This window comes from Salmo salar, chromosome ssa01 (genome assembly GCF_905237065.1).
Source record: "Salmo salar chromosome ssa01, Ssal_v3.1, whole genome shotgun sequence".
Lineage (NCBI taxonomy): Eukaryota > Metazoa > Chordata > Actinopteri > Salmoniformes > Salmonidae > Salmo > Salmo salar.
Window position 1 is genome coordinate 100,086,421 of NC_059442.1, and position 26,958 is coordinate 100,113,378.

General features: G+C 42.9%; 1 pseudogene across 1 annotated transcript in view; it reads right to left on the reverse strand.

Annotated features, from left to right (window-relative positions):
- Positions 1-418: 418 nt before the first annotated feature.
- Positions 419-26,958, reverse strand: part of LOC106611131 (forkhead box protein N2-like) — a 61,508-nt pseudogene continuing 34,968 nt past the window's right edge. Inside the window, exons 2-5 of the transcript XR_006771246.1 lie at positions 19,260-19,850; positions 10,523-10,712; positions 8,431-8,502; positions 419-4,585 (exon numbers count right to left, since the gene is read on the reverse strand). The product of XR_006771246.1 is annotated as a forkhead box protein N2-like (transcript). The remainder of the gene's footprint in view (positions 4,586-8,430; positions 8,503-10,522; positions 10,713-19,259; positions 19,851-26,958) is intronic.

Consider the following 26,958-nt stretch of genomic DNA (forward strand, 5'->3'; position numbering starts at 1 on the left):
GAAGTATGAAATAAAATATGTTACAAAGACATTTGTCCCTTGGGACAATGGGACCTATAATTATTTGCATTACAAGTCACTTCTGACCTCCCTTACATTTAAGGTTAGTCATTACCTGCTCTAAACAGCAGGTGGGGATGTTAATCAACATTTTATTAATAAAGCATGATCCCTTGACTTTTGGGATTTCATAACCAAGGACTTTGTCACACATTTTTGGTTGTTCAAACGTGTAGGTTTTTGAATGCATAATAATTTCCCCAAATGCACCCATGTCATTTAGGATTTTTGGTCAGTGGTAATGCGGAAATTAGATTTATCTTGATACTGTATATCCTTTTATTAGACAGATGTCTTTATAATTTGACCATTTCATCGAAGTAAACGTTAACAATTGAAAAACAAACAGACCCAAAAATGATAAAACAAGATTTTATTTTGTAATACCATATATAATGCAAATTGCATATCTTTGGTGAAAATAAACTTTATAAACATTTTTATTAGAGGTTAGCATACAAAAACCAAAAAGTCTGTCTAACAGACATGGCAGACGACTGACGGTTACTGGGTCGGCAGCTTTAGTTAGTTCAATGTGACAAAACGCTTTATCATAGTCAATAAATTGCAACTGAATGAAAAAATAAAAACGCATTATCAATACTCAACACATTTTCAAACAATGAAGCATCCTATGTTTGTAGCTTTGAGTTTAGCATAATCTGTCACTGTGTCAAGTGAACATTATTGGTGACGATACAGACCCCTAGGGTGCCTCATCGTGTTTATTAGTCTGAGGAGTATTTCTGTCTGTAATAAAGCCCTTTTGTGGAGGAAAACTCATTCGGATTGGCTGGGCCTGGCTCCCAGGCTCACCCATGGCTGTACCCTTGTGAAATCCATAGATAAGCCTAATTTATTTATTTTAATTAACTGATTTCCTTATAAACGAACTCAGTAAAAATGCATATTGCATTATTTTTGTTCAGTATAAAAAAACGAACTTACTGAGAGACTCAGGATCATCTTCATGTTGAGTCTGATAAGAGCTTTCTTCTGGCAACAGCATGAACAAGTTACTGGAAGTTGCCCTCAACTATCTAAGTTTAAACACAAGTCCATGGGGTACCAAGACTAACACCAGGGCAACCCTCAGAAATGTGGGTTTTTAGTTTCAGTAAGTGTAGGTGACATCTATGGTGGCAGGATCCTAACATGGAGAGGGGGTGCCAACTAATATCTATGGTCTGACTACTTAGCGCAGTCAGAATATTATCTAAACATAAACAGTACAAATTCAGATACACTTCAACGCCTTTATGATGATTAAATCAACTTTCCCTATCAAGATAGGGAATGCCATCTGAAATGTCTACCTGTGATTCTCTGTACAACATCACTGTTGGCAAAAAAAATGGTTCAGAATCAATGTTAATCAATAGTCTTTTATCCAACAACAAAACATTGGAAAACTTGTCAGTCATGGTTAAATTGAAAAACACCCGCTCGAAAGACAATATACATTGTCAATATACAGTACTTTCTCAGACACACTATAAAACAGTGAAAATAGTGGACTATGGCAGTAAAATATCATTTAGAAAATAAAACTAAATAAGTCTCAACAGGATTTTCCAGAGGGGAGAGAGGAAGTAACCATTCCACTCACTTCAAATTACCTTTATTTGATAGAAGTTCCTTTCAATAGTCCATTATAAATTAATTATAAATAAATGTAATGGTCACCATTAATTTGTTCTTCGTTTATTCACAGCCAGATAAGACCAGTGTATTCCATGTCCATCTTATTTAGGAGAACTGCAGTTTAGTTCTAAGAACAAAATTCCCATTCAAAGAATACGGTGATTCCCTTTTCAGAACCACCTAAATAAACTGAATATCAGACTAGGTCAGAGTTCTCCTACATTTCCTGTTGGCAGGCTTCTAAAAAACAGGGGCAACAACGTTACTGTCAGTCACAAATGCTGTGAGAAGAGGAAGATGGTTGCAATGGCCTTGGTAGTTCCACTTCTGTGACACAAATTCATGTTTGGCACTGAATACAATCTATACTTACCAACGTGACTTAATTTAACATTATTTCCTGTGATACAACACAAGTGGAAAGCTAACTTGCACTTAAGTTGGCTCATGACAGAGGACAGTACACTGTACTGCAGTGCACCAACTAAAAGCTATTCTAATCATATGGGCATATTGGCATTTTGCTTACTAATGCAGGTTAACACATTCAAGCCCCAAAGAGCACCAGTCTGGCCTCATCACTTCACAAGTTCTGTTTCCACATCCTGTACTTTCCGTCACTGAACTCGATATAATCAAATGGCCCTAAACAAATTACTGTACAGCGGAGAGAAGAGTGGTGCACTTCCTGAATTTGCCCTCCATGTTTCCTTAATGGGGAACAAGACGAAGCAAAGCCTCTTTCTGTCACCACGGTCTGAACTCTGCCACAGGGTCAGCCAACAACATTCAGGAGGGGCAGTAGTACAATAACAGTCTCTCACATTGTCCATCTAACCTCACGACAACATTATTATAACATCTTTGTTTTAACTTCCCTTTGGCCTGAATACAAATATTCGAGTATGTGTGACTAGTATTACATGATTGAAAACTGAGCAGCACATCTGCCAGTGAGTGCCCTCATGCCAAGCGCATTGTCTTGGTATCACTATGGTTACAACATTTGCTTAGTTTCAGCCAGATTAGTCTACACTAAACCTTGCATAGGATAAGATAGAATAGGACAAGACAGGATAGAATATATTAAATGTAATTTCTCAGTTTACACACTAAACACAAATAATTAATGTATGACAGATATAGAGGGGTCAGCAGAGGAAGAGCGATGAAGTGGAGTAGGTTCTAATGCAATGAAGATGTAATTCTGTTTCTCTCAGAGTAGGACTAGAGTGGACTCTTCCAGATCTCGATGTAATTCTGTTTCTCAGAGTAGGACTAGAGTGGACTCTTCCTGATCTCGATGTAATTCTGTTTCTCAGAGTAGGACTAGAGTGGACTCTTCCAGATCTCCATGCAATTCTGTTTCTCTCAGAGTAGGACTAGAGTGGACTCTTCCAGATCTCGATGTAATTCTGTTTCTCAGAGTAGGACTAGAGTGGACTCTTCCTGATCTCGATGTAATTCTGTTTCTCAGAGTAGGACTAGAGTGGACTCTTCCAGATCTCGATGTAATTCTGTTTCTCAGAGTAGGACTAGAGTGGACTCTTCCTGATCGAGCAGTCGGCCACCTTTATGTTATTCCCCGGCCCACCATGGCAGTAGCAGAGTTCCAACATTCCCTTGGTTACGTTTCCACTCTCTGGTATTAAATCCTGACATGGACCCAGTCCAGCATTCTACTCCGTGTAAGGATGTTTACGATCAGCCGCACTACTTTAATCTGTTGTTTTTAGACAGCAGTAGCGTCATCAACCCAGGAAAAATACCAACAGTGAAAAATAATATAAAAAGTGGTTTAAGTTATTGCATCTCTCTTTGGAAGATATTCCAGACCAAGGTTGTCACCTATCAAAAAATAGTGGTATCTTCAGCACGGAGAAAGTGACTTCAACATGAGGAGAGGTTAGTTTGTTAGACATGCACTCATTCTCTTAGAAATAGGTTCACTTGGAAGAGGATACAGGTTGAGGAAGCATGCAATGCTTTGAGTTATAAAAACTTTCAGCCTTTTCCCCGTCTTTCATCCCCCAAAACATTATTTGATAAGTGAAGATCTGCAGCGAAGCCATCAGAAACAAGCAGTTTTGTGATGGTTCTTCTCAGTAGTCCTCAAACACCCCAGTTTTACCCTGACCCACCCACCTGATACACCCCAGTTACAAAAGTCTCAATATGGCTTTGTTCTCCTGTGTCAATGATACTATTGCCATTTGTTGTGTTGGATAGTGAGGGATATCCCATCTCATCATGTGTCAAACCAAAAACAGGCTTAAAAATCAGCAACCAGAAAAGGAGGAGGCACAACCAAGACCAAGGGGCCTCCATCGTCAACCAAGACCACGTGATCAGATCAGGGGTCAGGGGTTACAGGGGCAGAAGTCTGACGACAAGGGCAGGAAAGTATGACAACCTCATTTCCTGTTCAGTTTTTTGCTCTTGGCACTGCGTTTGTTAAGGTCCATGGAGGTACGGATCCCAGCCAGGTGGAGCAGAGACCCGGCCGCCTCCTTCAGCTCCTCATCCAGCTCTGGGTTGACTGTCAGCTCCCTACGGGCCCTCTTACCCGCCGGGTGCTTCACCGAAGAGGAGGAGCGGCGAGGAGCAGGCCGGGGGCGGCCGCCTCTCTCGTCCCGGTCCCCGAGGTCGGAGTCGTCCTCGTCACTATGGAAACCCTCACTGCCGGCGCGGCATGTACGGGGCCTGTGGCGGGCATGGCCGGGGGAGGGGCCTCCATCGTCGAGGGAGGAGGAAGAGGAGGAGGAGGAGCGGGAGGAGCAGCGCTGCAGGGCCATACTGCTGTAGTTGTGGTCCTGGTTAGGATCGCTGCTCACCAGGACCAAGTCTGGCTGGGTCAGGTCCAGGGGACTCTCTGGATCACCTGGGACAGGGAGGGAAAGAAGAGAGGAGAGGGGGAGAGCGAGATTTAGAGGGAGGAGAACATCCTGACACTAAAGAAAGAGCGTTTCAGGATGCAACAGGGCAGTAGGAGTAGGTTGTGATAAAGACAAAAGTTTTTTTAATCAAATAAGCGGCGGGCTAGGCAGTGTCTCTGTTCAGCAGACAACAGTAATTAACATTCATAACAATTGATGGCAACAGCAGTGGCAGAAGTGTCTAGTCGAATGAACACCATGAGAAGACATGGGAGAAAATACAACAAATCAAATTTTATTGGTCACATACACATGGTTAGCAGATGTTAATGCGAGTGTAGCGAAATGCTTGTGCTTCTAGTTCCAACAATGCAGTAATATCTAACAAGTAATCTAACAAATTCACAACAGCTACCTTATACACACACGTAAATGGATGAATAAGAATATGTACATATAAATATATGGATGAGCAATGGCCGTGCAGCATACGCAAGATGCAGTAGATGGTATAGAATACAGTATATACATATGAGATGAGTAATGTAGGATATGTAGACATTATTAAAGTGGCGTTATTTAAAGTGACACCTTTATTAAATACATTTATTGAAGAAGTGGCCAGAGATTTGAGTCTGTTAGTGATGGCTGTTTAACAGGTCTTGAGATAGAAGCTGTTTTTCAGTCTCTTGGTCCCAGCTTTGATGCATCTGTACTGACCTCGCCTTCTGGAAGATTCTGGGGTGAACAGGCAGTGGCGCGGGTGGTTATAGTCCTTTATTATCTTTTTTTGCCTTCCTGTGACATCGGGTGCTGTAGGTGTCCTGGAGGGCAGGTAGTTTGCCCCCGGTGATGCGTTGTGCAGACCGCACCACCCTCTGGTGAGCCTTGTGGTTTAGGGCGGCACAGTTGCCGTACCTGGCAGTGATACGGCCCCGACAGGATGCTCTCAATTGTGCATCTGTTAAAGTTTGAGCGTTAGGTGACAAGCCAAATTTCTTCAGCCTCCAGAGGTTAAAGAGGCACTGTTGCGCCTTCTTCACCACACTGTGTGAGTGGACCATTTCAGTTTGTCCGTGATGTGTACACCGAGGAACTTCACTTTCCACCTTGTCCACTACTGTCCCGTCGATGTGGATGGGGGGGCTGCTCCCTCTGCTGTTTCCTGAAGTCCACGATCATCTCCTTTGTTTTGTTGACGTTGAGTGAGAGGTTTTCCTGACACCACACTGATGGCCCTCACCTCCTTCCCTGTAGGCCGTCTTGTCGTTGTTGGTAATCAAGCCTACTACTGTAGTGTCGTCTGCAAACTTGATGATTGAGTTGGAGGTGTTCATGGCCACGCAGTACAGGAGAAGGCTGAGAACGCTCCCTTGTGGGGCCCCAGAGTTGAGGATTAGCGGGATGGAGATGTTGTTTCCTACCCTCACCACCGGGGGGCGGCCCGCCAGAAAGTCCAGGACCCAGTTGCACAGGGCGGGGTCGAGACCCTGGGTCTCGAGCTTAATGACGAGTTTGGAGGGTACTATGGTGTTGAATGCTGAGCTGTAGTCAATGAACAGCATTCTTACATAGGTATTCCTCTTGTCCAGATGGGATTGTGCAGGGTGATGGCGATTGCGTCGTCAGTGGACCTATTGGGGCGGTAAGCAAATTGAAGTGGGTCTAGGTTGGAGGTGATATGATCCTTGACTAGTCTCTCGAAGCACTTCAAGATGACGGAAGTGAGTGCTACGGGGCAAGTCATTTAGTTAAGTTACCTTAGCTTTCTTGGGAACAGGAACAATGGTGGCCATCTTGAAGAATGTGGGCACAGCAGACTGGGATAGGGATTGATTATGTCCGTAAACACACCAGCCAGCTGGTCTGCGCATGCTCTGAGGACGCGGCTAGGGATGCCGTCTGGGCCGGCAGCCTCGCGAGGGTTAACACGTTTAAATGTTTTTCTCACGTTGGCCACGGTGAAGGAGAGCCCACAGGCTTTGGTAGCGGGCCGTGTCAGTGGCAATGTATTGTCTTCAAAGCGAGCAAATAAGTTGTTTAATTTGTCTGGGAGCAAGACGTCGATGTCCATGACGGGGCTGGTTTTCTTTTTGTAATCCGTGATTGACTGTAGACCCTGCCACATACGTCTCGGGTTTGAGCCGTTGAATTGCGACTCTACTTTGTCTCTATACTGACGCTTTGCTTGTTTGATTGCCTTGCGGAGGGAATAGCTTCACTGTTTGTATTCGGTCATGTTTCCAGTCGCCTTGCCAAGCAGTGGTTTGCGCTTTCAGTTTTGCGCAAATGCTGCCATCAATCCACGGTTTCTGGCTAGGGAAGGCTTTAATAGCCACAGTGGGTACAACATCACCGATGCACTTGCTAATAAACTCGCACACCGAGTCATGTTATACGTCAATGTTGTTGTCGGAGGCTACCTGGAACATATCCCAGTCCACGTGATCGAAGCAATCTTGAAGCGTGGAATCCGATTGGTCAGACCAGTGTTGGATAGACCATACACGGGCGTTTCCTGTTTTAAGTTCTGTCTATAGGCTGGGAGCAACAAAATGGAGTCATTGTTAGATTTGCCTAAGGGAGGGCTTTATATGCGTCGTGGAAGTTAGAGTAGCAATGATCTAGAATGCTACCAGCTCGTGTCACGCATTCGATATGTTGATAGAATTTAGGAAGCGTTGTTCTCAGATTAGCTTTGTTAAAATCCCCAGCTACAATAAATACAGCCTCAGGATGTATGGTTTCCAGTTTACATAGAGTCCAGTGAAGTTATTTCAGGGCCGTCGAGGTATCTGCTTTGGGGGAATATACATGGATGTGACTATAATCGAAGAGAATTCTCTTGGTAGATAATGCGGTCGGCATTTGATTGTAAGGAATTCAAGGTCAGGTGAACAAAAGGACTTGAGTTCCTGTATGTTGTTATGATTACACCATGAGTCGTTAATCATAAGGCATACATCCCTGCCCTTCTTACCAGAGAGATGTTTGTTTCTGTCGGCGCGATGCGTGAAGAAACTGGGTGGCTGTACCGACCCTGACAACATATCCTGAGTGAGCCATGTTTCCGTGAAACAGAGAATGTTACAATCTCTGAAAGGCAATTTGTGCCCTAATTTCATCCACCTTGTTGTCTGGACATTGGCGAGTAATATGCTCGGAAGCGGTGGATGGTGTGCTCTCCTTCTAAGTCTTCCGGTTATTCACAGGAATGGAATTCTATATGCAACCTTGTCTGGCTTAGAATGACAATATGTGAGTGGGACTTCAACTGTGCTTTGAGTGCATATATGAATCAATGGAGAGACAAGGATGTGTGTTACAAGGGTGGATAGATGCTGGGTGAGGGATGCAAAAGCAACAAAAAGAAAGATGAAAGTGTGAAAACGGTTGGGTGACACACAGAGAGACAGAGAAAGATTCCACAGTGTGCCATCACAGCAGTAAGATTTGTGACCTGTTGCCACAAGAAAAGGGCAACCAGTGAAGAACAAACACCATTGTAAATACCACACATATTTATGTTTATTTATTTTCCCTTTTGTCCTATTTGCACATCCTTACACCGTATGTAGACATAATGACATTTGAAATGTCTTTATTCTTTTTGGAACTTCTGTGAGTGTAATGTTTACTCTTAATAAACAAAAGTGAAACAAACAATAACAATTATCTACTTCACTTGCTTTGACAATGTTAACATGTGTTTCCCATGCCGATAAAGCCCTTAAACTGAGAGAGAAGTAGTTAGGTGTAGAGAGAGAGAGAGAAGGGGGTTGAGTAGTAGTTAAAAGGTGTAGACAGAGAGAGAAGTGGAAGAGACATGGTGTGGGGTGGAGTCTCTTACATGGATTGGCGTGGTGATGGCCAGGGGCGGCGTTTAAGAGCATCATGGCAGTGGCAGCATCTATGTCAGACTCTGGAAGAGGAGAGAACATGCATGGAGGTCAGTGAAATAGCCAGTGTGTGTGTGTGTGGCCAGTCAAGGAGGGGCTAGAGGGACGTTTCCTAGCTCTCGCCATACCACACTTCAGGTTCTCTAAATGACTTCTAATCACCGAGAGGATTGGAGAATTATCAGCAGGGCATCTGTAGTCAAGGTTACCAAACAAGAGGCTAGGGGGGAGAAAGAAGAGGATTCAGATCAGAATAATCTACATTGAGGCCTCTGGTTTGAAATCAAACGATGACTAAAATGACAATTAACCCTTTAGACCCCAATAGAATTCTAGAAGGCTGCTGTAGATTACTGAGTTCAAGATAAAGCAACGTAAAACACCAAATAATGCATGCAGAGCAGAATTAGGCCGATACCTGCTAATTATCAAAATTCTACAACTACTTCTCTCTCTAGGTGGTTGTAGAATTTAATGTCTCTTTTCTAGATGTTGATAATTAGCGGGTATTGGCCTAATTCTGCTCTGCATGCATTATTTGGTGTTTTACGTTGTACACAGAGGATATTTTTGCAGAATTCTGCATGCAGAGTCTCAATTTGGTGTTTGTCCCATTTTGTGAATTCTTGGTTGGTGAGCGGACCCCAGACCTCACAACCATAAAGGGCAATGGGTTCTAAAAACTGATTCAAGTATTTTTTAGCCAGATCCTAATTGGTATGTCGAATTTTATGTTCCTTTCGATGGCATAGGCCCTTCTTGCCTTGTCTCTTAGCTCGTTCACCTCTCCGTCTCTTTCTCTAATGTTAGCTGATTAGTTACAAAGCTGGGACAGTTTCCAAATTAATTGCATCAGGGAAACAGGACAAAACAAGCAACTTGTTAGCTGGCTATGTAAACGTATATCCAACTCATCAAATGAGCTCCACTGCGCTGGCATCCACTACCCTAACACGACCGCTAAGCTGTCAAATAATAGGAAAATGAGGCAATGTCAACCTAACAAACCATAACCTAAACCCAACAGATAAACAAAAACTACTCTAGCCAACATTTCAGTGGCTAGTTAGCTGGTTGTCTGTATGGCTAGCTCATGAAAATGACAGCTGAGGTTGACGCTTTGTGAGCGCTGCCAAAATGTACCACTACACAACTTTTCTTGTCTGACAGACTAACTAGTTAGCTAGCTATAGCAAGCAGCTTGGGCTTTCTCCATATGAATTACAACAAAACAACCAACTAGTTAGCAGAATATATACAGCTAAACACTGCAACTATCCATGAGACAGAGCAATCATTCGAGCTTCACCGCTGATGTGCTTGCCTGTACCAACCAAGTTAAAATGATATGACAGGACTTTCACAGCATCAAACATTGACTGCACCAAACATATATCTGTCGTTGACTTATTTCACTCACCTTGACATCTGGTTGATGACAGCCACGCAAATACGACAACAGGTTGTTAGCAAGTACATTTTGCGATATTGACACAGATAATATTGTTAGAAAAACAAGACTATTCACGGCCGCTATAGTAACTTAAAGAAAGGCCTTCGATGGCCGCTATGGATTCAAATTATTAAAGATGAGAGGATGGTTATGTTGAATGTCTTGTCGGCCAAAGTTGCATGACGAAAATGTGCAGAGGCAACAACCATGTGAATTTGAAATGACATGCAGGAAGACAGCTGAAACTGGATCTAATTTAATATTAATCACATTTCTAGAGAATCTGAGGTGTGATCACCAGCAGAGATTATGTGTAACTCTGTGTTTATTTTTGTCGCACTGCTTTGCTTTATCTTGGCCAGGTCGCAGTTGTAAATGAGAACTTGTTCTCAACTGGCCTACCTGGTGAAATAAAGGTGAAATATATATAATTTTTTTGAAAGAGTTGTGTGTTGTGTAAAGGTTCGCTGGTTTTCGCTGCACCTACTCCTTGTCCACTGTCACACTGGAGCCTCTGTTAGAGCCTCACAAGAACAACAGATGAGTGCTAAAAGTGTTCTTGCAAGTTGAGTTGGGGGGGTAGGACTCACCTTTGAGAGAGCAGCCCTGCAGGAAGAGATGTCTATGGGGTGAGGTGGCAGGCGGTGTGGAGGCAGGCGGTGGGGAGGCAGGCGGTGTGCAGAAGGCATGTGCTGCAGGGAAGTGCTGCTTCTTCAGGGCCTGGATCAGGTTAGGCCTGTACTCTGGGTCCACACACCACAGAGAACCCTTACCATTCAGCTGAAATAAACATCACACACTACATTAGAAAATACAGTAAGACTGACCTGGGTGGTGTTCATTTGTGGAACACCGTAGCTAAAAGTTTCAACTGAGCATTTCTTAGTGGATATATTCATATACCGTAATTTCCGGACTATTAAGCGCACCTGAATATAAGCCGCACCAACTGAATTTAAAAAATATTATTATTTTGAACATAAATATGCCGCACATGTCTATAAACCGCAGGTGCCTACCGGTACATTGAAACAAATGAACTTTATACAGGCTTTAACGAAACACAGCTTGTAACAAAAATAAATAGGCTTTAACGAAACACGGCTTGTCATCGACTCATTAAGACCAAGCTCCCGTGCAGCAGCTCTATTTCCTTTTCCAACAGCCAGATCAATCCCCTTCAACTTGAAAGCTGCATCATATGCATTTCTCCGTGTCTTTGCCATGAGGAGGGTGACAAAATGACTACCGTAATCAGAATGATGGGAAGTTTGAGAGCGCTCAATTTAATCTAAACAGTAAACAAAAAAGTTGTTTGACCTTAACCCGTTCGGCAATTTCATTGGTCTAATGAAAGCTTCATGCCGCCAAAAAACTGAGCACGTCACAGAATGTGTTTTATTGGAGAGAAAAAAAAAATTGAAAGCGGGAAAAAAATCCATATATTTGCCACGTCATTGTTTAAGCCGTGAGGTTCAAATTGTGTGAAAAAAGTTGCGGCTTATAGTCCGGAATTTACGGTAGTATCTCATTGTAATACCACAAGACTCTGGCAAAGCTTTCATGACTGAGCGTTCGTTTCCCACGGGGGGCCAGCACAGAAAAAAAAAAAAAAAATGTATGAAATGTATGCATTCACTACTGTAAGTCGCTCTGGATAAGAGCGTCTGCTAAATGACTAAAATGTAAAATGTAAATGTAATGACTAAGCTTAACAATAATAATAAATACCATTTTGCACACGCTTTTAATCAAAGCAACTATTTTCCAAAGTCTTATCCAAAGCGACTTACAGTCATGCATGCACACATGCGTGGCCCGGGAATAAAACCCACAATCCTGACGTTGCTAGTGCCATGCTCTATAAACTAAGCCATACAGGACCTCTTGATAGGCAGCAGCAGACAGCTGTTTTGCCTGCATGGCTGACTCTCACTGTAGCCTCACCAGGGCTTTAGTTTCTCTAGCTGCCATAATGACTCATAATGCAGTCACCAATCCAGGCCCTGCTGGGTGAACTGCATGATGGGAGGAAAACTGTCAATAAACATTCCATGCCGTCCTTAAATGGCTTATTATAGGGTTGGACTGAGTTGAGCTTTTTATACGTACTGGGAAAGTCCTTTTCATGTGACTTGCATTTGTAGAACCTCCCTACTGTAGCCAAGACGTTGTTATATATCCCATATGCAGGTTCATGAACTACCACTGAGACAACACACATCTCCATGATGTAAAACAATATGTTCACATTTGTACATCTGTACGTCTGTGCGTGTGTGTGTGTGTGAGAGAGAGAGAAAGTGTGTAAACGGTTCTTTTTCAGCCCAGGAGGAGGAAGCGAGAGGAGTAGGGATATAACCTTGACTCAGATTACCAGCCGGCACGCAGACAGGAAGGAGGAAATGTCACCATGGCAACGCAAACCACCAGGTAGTGTATCATCTGAAACCAGTGCTGATCGCTCTGCTGTGCTCTCAGCTCAGCAGACAGGTGGGCTCACACTGTGATGCACCGTGCCACAGTACTGTTGGTGCCATTGATACACCGTGCCGTTGATTGCAAATACAGAGTGAGCACATTATCAATGTTACACTACTGCCTCTGCCACTATACAATATCAGTATAGCACTCCAATGATTCTTCATGACACTTTCACACAGCCAAGAATCTCAGAGGCAGGATACTATCAGCTAATTTGAACACAATTTTAATGTTTATTTTTTTGTCATTTAGCAGATCCTCTTATCCAGAGCGACTTACAGTACTGGCCACGTGGGAATCACACCCACAACCCTGGCGTTGCCAGCGCCATGCTCAACCAACTGAGCCACAAGGGACAACTTTAAACCCACTGGATGACGTCCATCGTCTCAATCTCACCCTGCAGTATCAGCATTAGAGATTGGCATTTTACTTTTTTTGACAGTTCGAGTACCTCACATGATTTATTTGAGTAAACAAATTTTAAAAAGTATATACAGTACTTTGCAAAAGTATTCACCCCCTTGGCGTTTTGTAGGTGTGTAATTTAAATGGATTTTTATTTGGATTTCATGTAATGGACATACACAAAAAAATAGTCCAAATTGGTGAAGTGAAATGAAAAATATAACTTCTTTCAAAAAATGTGAAAGAATTTAAAACAGAAAAGTGATGCGTGCATATGTATTCACCCCTTTACTATGAAGCTCCTAAATAAGATCTGGTGCAACCAATTACCTTCAGAAGTCACATTATTAGTTAAATAAAGTCCACCTGTGTGCAATCTAAGTGTCACATGATCTCAGTATATATAATAAATAAATAATTAATACATACACACCATACATACATACATACATACACACACCACACACACACACTAGTGGGGGGGACGGAAAGTATTTGATCCCCTGCTGATTTTGTACGTTTGCCCACTGATAAAGAAAGGATAAGTCTATAATTTTAAATGGTAGGTTTATTTGAACAGTGAGAGACAGAATAACAAAAATATCCAGAAAAACGCATGTCAAAAATGTTATAAATTGATTTGCATTTTAATGAGGGAATTAAGTATTTGACCCCTCTCAATCAGAAAGATTTCTAGCTCCCAGGTGTCTTTTATACATGTAACAAGCTGAGATTAGGAGCACACTCTTAAAGGGAGTGCTCCTAATCTCAGCTTGTTACCTGTATAAAAGACACCTGTCCACAAAAGCAATCAATCAGATTCCAAACTCTCCACCATGGCCAAGACCAAAGAGCACTCCAAGGATGTCAGGGACAAGATTGTAGACCTACACAAGGCTGGAATGGGCTACAAGACCATCGCCAAGCAGCTTGGTGAGAAGGTGACAACATTTGGTGCGATTATTCGCAAATGGAAGAAACACAAAAGAACTGTCAATATCCCTCGGCCTGGGGCTCCATGCAAGATCTCACCTCGTGGGGTTGCAATGATCATGAGAACGGTGAGGAATCAGCCCAGAACTGCACGGGAGGATCTTGTCAATGATCTCAAGGCAGCTGGGACCATAGTCACCAAGAAAACAATTGGTAACACACTACGCCGTGAAGGACTGAAATCCTGCAGCGCCCGCAAGGTCCCCCTGCTCAAGAATACATATACATGCCCGTCTGAAGTTTGCCAATAAACATCTGAATGATTCAGAGGACAACTGGTGAAAGTGTCCTAGTCAGATGAGACCAAAATGGAGCTCTTTGGCATCAACTCAACTCAGTGGGTTTGGAGGAGGAGGAATGCTGCCTATGACCCCAAAAACACCATCTCCACCGTCAAACATGGAGGTGGAAACATTATGCTTTGGGGGTGTTTTTCTGCTAAGGGGACAGGACAACTTCACCGCATCAAAGGGACGATGGACGGGGCCATGTACCGTCAAATCTTGGGTGTAAACATCCTTCCCTCAGCCAGGGCATTGAAAATGGGTCGTGGATGGGTATTCCAGCATGACAATGACCCAAAACACACGGCCAAGGCAACAAAGGAGCGGCTCAAGAAGAAGCACATTAAGGTCCTGGAGTGGCCTAGCCAGTCTCCAGACCTTAATCCCATAGAGAATCTGTGGAGGGAGCTGAAGGTTCGAGTTGCCAAACGTCAGCCTCGAAACCTTAATGACTTGGAGAAGATCTGCAAAGAGGAGTGGGACAAAATCCCTCCTGAGATGTGTGCAAACCTGGTGGCCAACGACAAGAAACGTCTGACCTCTGTGATTGCCAACAAGGGTTTTGCCACCAAGTACTAAGTCATGTTTTGCAGAGGGGTCAAATACTTACTTCCCTCATTAAAATGCAAATCATTTTATACAATTTTTGACATGCGTTTTTCTGGATTTTTTTGTTGCTATTCTGTCTCTCACTGTTCAAATAAACCTACCATTAAAATTATAGACTTATCATTTCTTTGTAAGTGGGCAAACATACAAAATCAGCAGGGGATCAAATACTTTTTCCCCCCACTGCGTGTGTGTGTGTGTACACACACACACGTTTTGAAAAGCCCCAGAGTCTGCAACACCACTAAGCAAGAGGCACCACCAAGCAAGCAGCACCATGAAGACCAAGGAGCTCGCCAAACAGGTCAGGGACAAAATTGTGGAGAAGTACAGATCAGGATTGGGTTATACAAAAATATCAAACTTTGAACATTCCACGGCGCACCATTAAATCCATTATAGAGGTCGACAGATTATGATTTTTCAACGCAGATGCCGATTATTGGACGACCAAATAATTAATAAATCACTCAATCTATCTATCTATCATATATATATATATACATATACACACACACACACACACACACACACACACACACACACAATAAATGACAATTACAACAATACTGAATAAACAATGAACACTTAACTTAATACAAAAATAAAATCCATTTAGTCTCATAATGAAACATGTTCAACTTGGTTTAAATAATGCAAAGACACAGTATTGGAGAAGAAAGTAAAAGTGCAATATGTGCCATGTAAAAAAAGCTAACGTTTAAGTTCCTTGCTCAGAACATATGAAAGCTGGTGGTTCCTTTTCATATGAGTCTTCAATATTCCCAGTTAATAACTACAACCTAAAACTTCTTATAGGACTATTTCTCTCTATACCATTTGTATTTCATATACCTTTGACTATTGGATGTTCTTATAGGCACTTTAGTATTGCCAGCCTAATCTCGAGAGTTGATCGGCTTGAAGTCATAAACAGCGCTGTGCTGCAAGCATTGCTAAGAACTGCTGTTTGAATGAATGCTTACGAGCCTGCTGCTGCCTACCACCGCTCAGTCAGACTGCTCTATCAAATCCTATACTTAATTCTAATATGATAAACACACAAATACAAGCCTTTGGTCATTAATATGGTCAAATCCGGAAACTATCATTTCAAAAAGAAAATGTTTATTCTTTCAGTGAAATACGGAATCTTTCCGTATTTTATCCAACGGGTGGCAATCCTAAGTCGAAATATTGCTGTTACATTGTACAACCTTCAATGTTGTCATAGTTATGTAAAATTCTGGCTAATTAATTATGGTCTTCGTTAGGGATAAATGGCCATTCAACAGTTCGCCAAGAGCCAGGCGGCCCAAACTGCTGCATATAATCTGACTCTGCTTGCACTGAACGCAGGAGAAGTGACAATTTCCCTAGTTAATATTGCCTGCTAACATGAATTTCTTTTAACTATATATGCAGGTTTAAAAAATATATAGTCGTGTATTGATTTTAAGAAAGGCATTGATGTTTATGGTTAGGTACATTATTGCAACGATTGTGCTTTTTTCGCAAATGCGCTTTTGTTAAATCAACCGTTTGGCAAAGTTGAAGTAGGCTGTGATTCGATGATAAATTAAGAGGCACCACATTGATTATATGCAATGCAGAACAAGCTAGTTAACCTATATAAAAAAAACATGTGTGGTTAACTAGTGATTATGTGAAGATTGATAGTTTTTTTTTATTAGATAAGTTTAATGCTAGCTAGCAACTTACCTTGGCTCCTTGCAGCCACAAGGTCCTTTTGATGCTGCACATGCGTAACAGGTGTTCAGCCTGCCACTCAGTCTCCTCGTGGAGTGCAATGAAATCGGCATCCAAAAAGGCAGATTACCGATTGTTATGAAAACTTGAAATCGGCCCTAATTAAACGGCCATGCCGATTAAATCGGTCGACCACTAATCCATTATTAAAAAAATTGAAAGAATATGGCACCACAACAAACCTGCCAAGAGAGGGCGGCCCACCAAAACTCACAGACAAGGCAAGGAGGGCATTAATCAGAGAGGCAACAAAGAGACAAAAAATAACCCTGAAGGAGCTGCAAAGCTCCACAGCAGAGATTGGAGTATCTGTCCATAGGACCACTAAGACGTACACTCCACAGAGCTGGGCTTTACAGAAGAGTAGACAGAAAAAAGCCATTGCTTAAAGAAAAAAAATAAGCAAATACGTTTGGTGTTCGCCAAAAGGCATATGGGAGACTGCCCAAACATATGGAAGAAGGTACTCTGGTCAGATGAGACTAATATTGAGCTTTTTGTCCATCAAGGAAAACGCTATGTATGGCACAAACCCAAAACCCTGAGAACATCATCCCTACAGTGAAGCATGGTGGTGGCAGCATCATGCTTTGGGGATGTTTTTCCCCATCGGCAGGGACTGGGGAACTGGTCAGAATTGAAGGAATGATGGATGGTGCTAAATACAGGGAAATTCTTTAGGGAAACCTGTTTCAGTCTTCCAGAGATTTCAGACTGGGACAGAGGTCCACCTTCCAGCAGGACAATGACCCTAAGCATACTGCTAAAGCAACACTCGAGTGGTTTAAGGGGAAACATTTACATGTCTTGGAATGGCCTAGTCAAAGCCCAGACCTCAATCCAATTGAGAATCTGTGGTATGACTTAAAGATTGTTGTACACCAGCGGAACCCATCCAACTTGAAGGATCTGGAGCAGTTTTGGCTTGAAGAATGGGCAAAAACCCCAGTGGCTAGATGTGCCAAGCTTATAGAGACTTGCAGCTATAATTGCTGCAAAAGGTGGCTCTACAAAGTATTGACTTGGGGGGGGGGGTGAATAGTTATGCACGCTCAAGTTTTCAATTTGTCTTTTTCTTGTTTGTTTCACAAGAAAAAATATTTAGCATCCTCAAAGTGGTAGGCACGTTGTGTAAATCAAATGATACAACCCCCCCCAAAAAAGATCTATTTTAATTCCAGGTTGTCAGGCAACAAAATAGGAAGAATGCCATCGGGGGAGAATACTTTCGCAAGGTACTGTATTTGTATAACATAACGCCCGCGCTGGAAAGAAGTGTGCGCATTTATCTATAGGCCTAAATGTTTCCAAATGTAATAAAAACAGACAACCTTACTTTCATAAGTATTCAGACCCTTTGCTATGAGACTCAAAATTGAGCTCAGGTGCATCCTGTTTCCATTGATCATCCTTGAGATGTTTCTAGGACTTGATTGGAGTCCACCTATGGTAAATTCAATTGATTGGACATGATTTGGAAAGGCCCACACCCGTCTATATATAGTCCCACAGTTGACAGTGCATGTTAGAGCAAAAACCAAGCCATGAGGTTGAAGGAATTGTCCATAGAACTCCGAGACAGGACTGTGGAGGCACAGATCTGGGGAAGGGTACCAAAAAATGTCTGCATCATTGAAGGTCCCTAAGAACACAGCAGCCTCCATCATTCTTAAATGGAAGACATTTGGAACCACCAAGACTCTTCCCAGAGCCGGCCGCATGGCCAAACTAAGAAAATCGGGGAGAAGGGCCTTGGTCAGGGATGTGACCTTCCAGAAGGACAACCTTCTCTGCAGCACTCCACCAATCAGGCCTTTACGGTAGAGTGGCCAGATGGAAGCCACTCCTCAGTAAAAGGCACATGACAGCCCGCTTGGAGTTTGCCAAAGGGCACCTAAAGACTCTGACCATGAGAAACAAGATTCTCTGGTCTGATGAAACCAAGGTTGAACGCGTTGGCCCGAATGAGAAGCGTCACGTCTGGAGGAAACCTGGCACCATCCCTACGGTGAAGCATGGTGGTGGCAGCATCATGCTTTGGGGATGTTTTTCAGCGGCAAGGACTGGTATTTATTTTTTTATTTAACCTTAACTAGGCAAGTAGGTTAAGAACAAATTCTTATTTACAATGACGGCCTACCCCGGCCAAACCCGGACGACGCTGGGCCAATTGTGCGCTGCCCTATGGGACTCCCAATCACGGCCGGATGTGATACAGCCTGGAATCTAACCAGGGACTGTAGCGACGCCTCTTGTACTGAGATGCAGTGCCTTAGACCACTGCGCCACTCGGGAGCCCCAGTAGAATAGTCAAGGGAAAAAAACCTTTTTCTTTGTCATTATGTGGCATTCTGTGTAGATTGAGGGCAAAAAAAACAATTTAATCCAAGGCTGTAACGTAACAAAATGTGTAAAAATTCAAGGGGTCTGAATACTTTCTGAATGCACTATACAAATACAACACTAGAGTCAATGCAAATTAACGGTTGTCTTCAAGACAAAAAAAAACAAATTTTTTGGTTTATTTTCCCATTCTGGCTGCCACAAAGCACATTTCACCAAATGGTATTACAGCATTTGATTTTTTTTAAATCTCTGGTTAAAGATCAAGCATTGACATCCGTTCGAGTGCTGGATTACTAACGGCCACCCCTAGTCAGATGAGAACTTGTTGTCCTTGCAGGAATCGAACCCACAACCTAGGCACTGCCAACTCTTTGCAGGGTAACCAAACAAAGTGTGTTTGTGTGTGTGCACGTGCATCTCAAAGTTCTCTCACCTTTCCCAGGCTACTCTCCACCTTACGGAAACACTTGTTGAGTGACAGGTTGTGTCTGACGCTGTTCTTCCAGCCGGTGGGGGCCGAGGAGAAGTAGGGGAAGTGCTGTACGATCCAAGCATAGATGTCCTTCACTGGCAGGCTCTTACTGGGGCTCTGCTCTATGGCCATGTAGATCAACAGAGAGAATGAGAAGGGAGGCTTGGACTTCAACAAGTCCCTCTGTGACAAAGAGGAAGAGGATGAAGAGGGGGGGTTCTGAGGGGCTCCGGTGTCACCCTCAATGTCAAAGAGGGGGCTGGCACTGGGTTGGGCCCCCCCCGGCCCCTCCTAGGGTAAAGTTCTGGAGCAGGTTCTCATGGAGCCAGTTGAGGTTGGTGAGCTCCTCATCCTCAGAGCCCCCTGAACCAACGGACCCCCGGTCCAGACTGGTGGCCAATGGGCTGGCTGCACCACACTCTGCCTCCGGGAGAGTCCCCGCCCCCCCCCCACACAAACCCCTAAGTCCCACCCTTTCCCCCTGCATCCCCGGCGTTTCCGCTTTCTTATCCGGCGACATCCCGATGATTGGACCCATTAAACCAGGGAGGTCTGGAGAAAGAAGAGAAGAAAGGTTTAGAGTTGGTTCCAAAATAACTGACAGAGAAAGGGGCGACACAGAGAAAGAGGTTGCATAGGCTAGCACAGTTGGATACTAGTAGCTAGATAAAAACAGGTTGGTAGCATTGAACTTTCCTTCACACAGCGGCACAATCACAGCAGAGAGCAGCTTTCCCAACACGACTGGAAACATGAAATAAATGGATGTGACAATTTGAAATGATGTGCTCTACCAAGCGCTCAATGTGTTTTACTAAGGTTGCCCCGAGGGCAGGCAGGGCTACCCTCCCCTCCTTTTTCCCTCTGCCCCCTCTCCTTCACATGCAGGCTGACGTGTAGACTACCCTCCCCTCCTCTCTCACTCTACAGCCAAGAGCCTTTGATGAGGACCTCTGAAGAGTCTGGGACGACTACAGTCTCTCCAGCCTGCTCTCCTCTCCACCCACCTCGTCTGACCAGACGCACCTGCTTCTTAAATGCCAATGAGCATTAAACCATCCCTGTCACGATGTGAGAGCTGACAGAGAAAGGATCCTTCCCTCTTACACTGCCTTATTAAGTAGACAGCTTTCAAATACAGAGCTGCCTACCCTGCAATCACCTAGGTGTCAGGACTACCACTTATCTTGGCACAACCCACCTGATACCGCTTGACTGGAGATTAGAAATACAATATAAACATCATTTAGAATCAAGGTAGGAGACAGCAATAATACATTCTAAAGGGACTTCCAAGATTAGGACTAGAAAAGACCGACATTCTGTAGAAATGGGTTTTAAGTCCTGTTTTAAAAGTTCATAATGATGGAGTGGCTTTCAGATGGTCAGGGAGAGCATTCCATAGGCGAGGGGCAAGGGAGCAGAAGGCTCGGTCCCCCATGGAGATGTGTCTTGGGGACTTGACGCAGTAGGGATTGGCTAGAGCAGTGATAGGAATTAGGTCCCCGATGTAGGTGGGACTCAATCCATTCAAGCCTTTAAACACTAGGAGGAATTTAAAGTCAATCCTTTAGTTAACCGGTAGCCAGTGGAGTTCTGCAGGGATGGGGGTGGTGTGGGCTGACTTCCTGGTCAGGACTCTGGCAGCACAATTCTGGAGAAGTTGTAGCCTCTTCAGTGATTTTGACTGGAAGGCCCACGAACAGGGCGTTGATGTAATCTTGCAGTTGTTCAGCTGGAGTAAGTTCTCTTTCATCCATGACATGATTTGGGCAGCTGCCAAGTTTTGCTTGTGCTGAAAGACAGTGTCCAGTTTGGTGTTAATATAGCAAGGGTGATACTGGGTGGGAGAACAGACGGGGGTCCTTATTTTTTACCTTTTAAAATGCATTTCTACACAGTTTGACACTACTTACTATGCCTCTCGAGGGGTATATGGAGGGGTGTATGGTCCCCCCCCAAATTAAAATATTTATTTTTGAGGGACGGGGAAAGATTTCTTTGTGGGAAACCAGCGAACTTCCTGCATATACAGTGGCAAGAAATATGTGAACCCTTTGGAAATACTGGGATTTCTGCATAAATTGGTCAAACATTCAACTTACACTGAATGTTTATGTATTCAATATAGACAAGACAAATACATTAATTTGTGTTAAGGATAAGCACACTGTTTGTTTGTGGTGACTTAGATGAAGATCAGATCAAATTTGATGACCAATTTATGCAGAAATCAAGTAATTCCAAAGGGTTCACATATTTCTTCTTGCCACTGTGTACACAAAGTATTCAGACCCCTTCACGTTTTGTTACGTTACAGCCTTATTCTAAAATGTATTAAATAGTTATTTTCCCCTCAATCTACACACATTACCCCATAATGACAAAACAAAAAACGTTATTTAAAATGTATAAAAATCAAATTTACATAAGTATTCAGACACTTTACCCAGTGCTTTGTTGAAGCACCTTTGGCAGCAATTACAGCCTCGAGTCTTCTTGAGAATGACACTACAGGCTTGGTACACCTGTATTGGAACGATGAGGCTGTAATCGCTGCCAAAGGTACTTCAACAAACAGGGAAGAACTCGGTTTTGTTGTTTTGAAAGTGTATTGGAAAGTTCTTAGAAGCAAGCTAACTCTAGTTTGGATCCCGCGACGCAGTCGGCATCAGCTGCTGAGACTGCTAATCTCTGTCCGGTGATCTTGCCGATCAAAGACGGGTCTGAGGAGCAATTTGGTGATGCAGCTAGCTGCATATAAGTTGGCGGGGTTTTCTTGAGGGCTTGAACGCAGCCCGCAACACAATTAGCCATTGTGGCTGGGACCACGGATTGTCCCGGGTTTGTGGTTGTCTCGTTCCCTGCTGTTTGTCGGCCATGTCTGGAACTGCGAGGAGCTACCATGACAAAGACCAAAGCCGGCGAGAGTACCGTTGAGGACAGTGGTGTTTCTATAACAGGTGAAGGATGTTTTAAAAACAAACAAAAATAGTTCTACAAGCAGTTGTTACAACAAGAAAATAGCATCAAGTGTTTTGTCCAAATACTGGTGGATTCAACTAATAAAATAGACAACCTGACCAGAGAGGTCCAGGACCTGAAGAACAGTTTGCAGTTCTCCCAGGATCAGCTCAATGAGTTGAAACAGGAGAACGGCAAGATGACAGCAATCTGTATGTCAGTGAAAGAGGACATCAGTTCTGTGTGTGAATCCATGATAAAAATGACATAAAATCAACTCGATGGACAATCAAGGCGGAACATGGTTGTGGACGGAATTTCAGAATCTCCACGAGTCCGGGATGGAGTCTGAGGACATAGTGAGGGAAATGATTTGAGAAATTGAAGATTGAAGTTGAAATTGAAGAGGAGGAGCGCTCCCACAGGACTGGAAAACCCAGGTGACAGGCCCAGGCCGATAGTTGTCAAGTTCCAGATGTTCAAGGACAAGGTAGCTGGTCTGGAAAGAGCCAAGAATTTGAGAGGAATGTATATTTTCTTTAATGAGGACTATCCTGAAGTTGTGCGACAGAAGAGGAAAAAACTTATACAGTCAAGAAAGTTGGCAGACAGCGCATGGGGACATTACTTACATCCGCTGTGACAGGCTCATCGTCCACCCTCCCAGAAGCCTATAAGGGATGAGCGAGCCAAGCCTATTGGTTAGCAGCTTCAACCCCGCAGCACATGCACGGACACACACCTATTGCTTGTTTGCTCTTTTCAGTATTATGTCTCTCTTTGATGAGTTCCCAGGAAAGGGCTGAAATAGCCCATATTATTACGTAGTCCTAGAAATAAGGTTCATGAAATCCATAACTTGCTAACATCAGATAACCTTCATATATTAGCCATTTCTGAGACTCGGATAATTAATTTGATGATACGGCAGTAGCAATACAAGGATATAACATCTATAGAAGAGACAGAAATGCTTAAGGGGAGGTGTTGCTGTATAAATTCCAGAGCCATATCCCTGTAATGCTTAGAGAAGATCTTATGTCAAGTGTTATTGAAGTGTTGTTGTTGCAGGTTCACTTCGCACATCTAAAGCTTTTCTTTTGGGGTGTTGCTATACGCCACCAAGTGCAAACAGTCAGTATCTAAATAATGTGTTTAATGCTTGATAGTGTATGTGATGTAAACAGAGGTCTACTTTCTTGGGGACCTGAATATTGACTGGTTTTCATCAAGTTGTCCGCTCAAGAGGAAGCTTCTCACTGTACAGTGCCTGTAATCTGGTTCAAATGATTAATCAATGTACCAGGGTGTTTACAAAACACTACAGAACAAGATCATCCACATGTATTGATCACATTTTTACTAATACTGTAGAATTCTGTTCTAAAGCTGTATTCGTACCCATTGGATGCAGTGATTACAATATAGTGGCTATATCCAGGAAAGCCAAAGTTCCAACAGCTGGGCCTAAAATAGTGTATAAGACATCATACAAAAGATGTTGCTGTGACTCTTATGTGAATGTTTGTTGGTCTAATGTGATTAATGAGGAGCATCCAGACGCTGCACTTGATGAATTTATGAAATTGCTTCATCAAATTATTGATTAAACATGCAAACTGACTGTTAAGGCTCTGTGGATTGATGAGGAATTGAAAAACATGGTACAAAAGGAGTGGCTAATAAGTCTGGCTGCACATTTGACTGGCTGACTTACTGAAAATTGAGAAATTATGTGACTAAACTCAACAACAAAAATAAACCATTATGAAGCCAAGGTCAATGATGGGGGTAAAAAACTTTAGAGCACTTTAAATGAAATTATGGGCAGAAAGACATTCAACTCCATCTTTCATCAAATCAGATGGCTTATCACAAAACCATTTGATGTTGCCATTATTTTGACTACTTCATTATCAAAGTAGGCAAACTTAAGCTGGAAATGCCAACAACGAACAGTGAGCCATCGTATTCATTTATAATAAGAAAAAAAGAATGAAAGAAAAGCATTGCAACTTTGAATTTTGTAAGGTTAGTGTGGGAGAGGTGGAAAAATGGTTATCGATCAATAATGACAAACCTCCTGGGCTTTGACAGCTTAGATGGAAAGCTACTTAGGATGGAAGCTGACTCTATAGCCACTGCTATCTGTCATATCTTTAATCTGACCCTAAAGTAATTCCACTACCCAAGTGGTAGCGGAATGTGGTAAAGTGGAGTGGTAAAGCAGCCTTTACTGGTCCTAACAGCAGACCTATCAGCTTGCTGCCAGCTCCTAGCAAACTGTTGGAGAAAATTGTCTTTGACCAAATACAATGCTATTTCTCTGTAAACAAATTAACAACAGACTTTCGGCATGCTTATAGAGAAGGTCACTCAACATGTACCGCACTGACACAAATGACTGATTGGTTGAAAGAAAATGATAATAAGAATATTTTGGGAGCTGTACTGTTAGATTTCCATGCAGCTTTTAATATTATTGACCATAACCTGTTGTTGAAAAACATATCTGTTATGGCTTTTCAACCTCTGCCATATTGTGGATTCAGAGCTATCTAATAGAACTCAAAGGCTTTTCTTTAATGGAAGCTTCTCTAATGTCAAAATAAGTAAAGTGTGGTGTAAAGCAGGGCAGTGCTCTAGGCCCTCTACTCTTTTCTATTTTTACCAATGAACTTCCACTGGCATTAAACAAAGCATGTGTCAATGTGTGCTGATAATTCAACCATATACGCATCATCAACCACAGATAATGAAGTCACTGAAACCCTTAAAGATTTGCAGTCTGTTTTGGAATGGGTGGCCAGTAATAAACTGGTCCTGAAAATCTCTAAAACTAAAGAGCATTGTATTTGGTACAAATAATTCCCTAAGTTCTAGACCTCAGCTGAATCTGGTAATGAACGGTGTGGCTGTTGAACAAGTTGAGGAGACTAAATTATTTGTCGTTACCTTAGACTGTAAACTGTCATGGTCAAAACATATAGATTCAATGGTTGTAAAGATGGGGAAAGGACTATCCGTAATAAAGAGATGCTCTGCTTTTTTGACACCACACTCCAAAAAGCGGGCCTGCGTTGGTGGCACTGTATTATCCTCAAAGCGGGCAAAGGTGTTTAGTTTGTCTGGAAGCGTGACGTCGGTGTCCATGACGTGGCCGTTTTCTTTTTATAGTCCATGATTTCCTATTGAACCTGCCACATACGTCTCGCGCCTGAGCCATTGAATTGCAATTCCACCTTGTCCCTGTACTGGCATTTCGCTTGTTTGATTGCCTTGCGGCGGGAATATTTACACTGTTTGTAGTCAGTCAAATTCCCAGACGTCTTTCAATGGTTAAATGCGGTGGATCGTGCTTTCAGTTTTGCGCGAATGCCGCCATCCATCCACAGTTTCTGGTTAGGATAGGTTTAAATAGTCACCGGGCTGTAATGTGCCTTTTACTGAGGAGTAGCTTCCGTCTGGCGACTCTACCATAAAGGCCTGATTGGTGGAGTGCTGCAGAGATGGTTGTCCTTCTGGAAGGTTCTCCCATCTCCACAGAGAAACTCCGGAGCTCTGTCAGAGTGACCATCGGGTTCTTGGTCACCTCCCTAACCAAGGCCCTTCTCCCCAATTGCTCAGTTTGGCTTGCTGGCCAGCTCTAGGAAGGGTCTTGGTGGTTTCAAATTTCTTCCATTTAAGAATGATGGAGGCCACTGTGTTCTTGGGGACCTTCAATGCTGCAGACATTTTTTGGTACCCTTCCCCAGATCGGTGTCTCGACACAATCCTGTCGCTGAGCTCTATGGACAATTCCTTCAACCTCATGGCTTGGTTTTTGCTCTGACATGCACTGTCAACTGTGGGACCTTATACAGACAGGTGTGTGCCTTTCCAAATCATGCCCAATCAATTGAATTTACCACAGGTGGTAAATACAATCAATTTTAGAGTAAGTCTGTAACAAAATGTGGTGAGGAAAAAAATAATAATCAAGCGGTCTGAAAACATTCCGAACGCACTATATCGACCTGTTCTGAATATTGGAGGGGACTTGTCCCCCTCATCCCATTGGCAATTTAGCCTATATACTTGGAGCTTCAATGCCATACAACTCTCCTTGCGTGGCCTCCAGCTGCTCTTAAATGCAAGTAAAACTAAATGCATGCTCTTCAACCGATCGCTGCCCGCATCACTACTCTGGACGGTTCTGACCTAGAATATGTGGACAACTACAAATACCTAGGTGTCTGGTTAGACTGTAAACTCTCCTTCCAGACCCACATTAACCTCTCTAGGCTAGGCGGGACGAATTCGTCCCACCTACGTAACAGCCACGGCTATCCTGTGGCGCGATTTTCAAAACCTTAAAAATCCTATTACTTCAATTTCTCAAACATATGACTATTTTACAGCCATTTAAAGATAAGACTCTCGTTAATCTAACCACACTGTCCGATTTCAAAAAGGCTTTACAACGAAAGCAAAACATTAGATTATGTCAGCAGAGTACCAAGCCAGAAATAATCAGACACCCATTTTTCAAGCCAGCATATAATGTCACCAAAACCCAGAAGACAGCTAAATGCAGCACTCACCTTTGATGATCTTCATGACAACCCTAGGACATTATGTTATACAATACATGCATGTTTTGTTCAATCAAGTTCATATTTATATCAAAAACCAGCTTTTTACATTAGCATGTGAC